Genomic DNA, 1,907 nt, shown 5'->3' with positions numbered 1-1,907 from the left:
AAAAAAAAAAAAGAAATAGACTATAACCTGTATTCTGGGAGCAAGCTTGACTTTGGTTGTTTGGTAACATGATTAAGGAGGGATAGACAGGCCGGGATCACTGGAGGCCAGAAATTAAAGATAAACCTGGGCAACAGGCAAGATTCTAACTCTAGAATAAAATGACGATTTTCTTTTTTGAGACACTATGTCTCCCTTGATAGAGTGCTCTGGCACCATAGCTCACAGCAACCTCAAACTCTTGGGCTCAGCCTCCCGAGTAGCTGGGACTACAGGAGCCAATAACAATGCCAGGCTAATTTTAGAGATGGTGTCTTGCTCTGGCTTAGGCTGGTCTCAAACTCCTGAGCTTAAGCATGGAGTCCAGCCTCTCAGATTGGCAGGATTACAGGCATGAGCCACCACACCCAGCCAAATGTAATTTGTAATTTGTTTTTAATTGCAGATAGCACCCCATGAACAAATCCATAAATTTAAGTGGTTATGTGCAATTTTGCGATACAAAGTATAAAAAATGTTCTGAAATTTGTAGAATGGAACCAAGACAAAAATCACAGAGGCCTGTTCTAAGGGGCCTGCTATGGGCCCTCTGAGGCAGGAGGCAAAGGGAAGAACTGAGGGTGCTGCAAGAGTGAGGATGCACCTTGGCGGAGGAGACGCTAAACTCCTATGGAGCCTCCCTTCTCCACTGAACGCAAACCTAGAGCAATAGGAAGTCTTAAGACCTTGAGGCATCACAGTCAAGGTAACAGCTGAAAAAGATAATCACTTGCAGATGAGCTGATGGGTTCTTTGACACCAAACAATTTTGGGGTCAGTGCCCCCAGGCAGGATCCTCAGCCTTCTGTGACTGTCATTTATTACTAAAGTCACAGGTTCACAAACCTTACCAAGAAGTCTGAAATTAACACAAGGTGGCGATCTGGACACAGTGCATTCCCTGACGGTTATTTTTCAAATAAGGAAACTGCAAGGCAGAAGTTGGCACACCAATATTTCAGTTGCACAGCTGACAAGTGGCAGACGTTGGGTTGGAACCAGGTCCCCTGTCCGGGGATGGAATGCTTTTCACTCTCCCATCTCCGCATGGCCTCGTGCCAGTGCTTCTGTCCGAATCTTGGGTCAGTATTTTTGAATATTTGCCCCCCAGAGAGCTCTGAAGATCTCTTTCTCCAATTCCTGTCGCTATCTTTGTATTCTCACAGCCCAGCCAGGTTCATCTGTCTGCTGCCCAAGAGAAAGCCAATACCAGAAATAGCAGGTTTACAGCACAGAAAAAGTGTGTCCTGCTAAGTGCTAAGTGGGGAGATGGGAGGAATTTCTCAAACCAGCCTCTTTGAGAATTGGGGAGATAGGGCTTTTAAGAACAGTTTGACAGGTGGTGCCTATAGCTAAAGCGGCTAAGGCATCAACCACATACACTAGGGCTGACACATTCGAATCTGGCCCCGGGCCTGCCAAACAAGGACAACTACAACCAAAAAATAGCCAGGCGTTGTGCCGGGCACCTGTAGTCCCAGTTACAGGTGGCTCAGCCTCGGGAGGCTGAGGCAAGTGAATCACTTAAGCCCAGGAGTTTGAGGTTGCTGTGACCCAGGGCGATAGCTTGAGGCTCTGTCTCCAAAAAAAAATAGTTTGACAGGCAGAGGATTAGGTAATTAGGTTTGCTACTTGGGTAAGTTTGGGGCAAAATTATAGGGGACTACAAATCATCTTCTTGTTTTGCTTCAGCTCCTGGGATCATGATTCCAGTCAAGTTGGTTTCTAGGAGAGTCAGCGAATCCACTGGAATGCAGGGCCTGGAAGTATCTTAGAAACCACCTATAAGGATGGCTGGTCTTTATAGTTAAATAATAATAAGAAGAATTTTTTAAATATCTCCTAGTTTTTCTTTCTTTTTTTTTTTT

The sequence above is a fragment of the Otolemur garnettii genome, unplaced genomic scaffold (genome assembly GCF_000181295.1).
Source record: "Otolemur garnettii isolate 467f Iridium unplaced genomic scaffold, OtoGar3 scaffold00004, whole genome shotgun sequence".
In the NCBI taxonomy this organism is placed as follows: Eukaryota; Metazoa; Chordata; class Mammalia; order Primates; family Galagidae; genus Otolemur; species Otolemur garnettii.
This window is presented reverse-complemented; position numbering follows the sequence as displayed.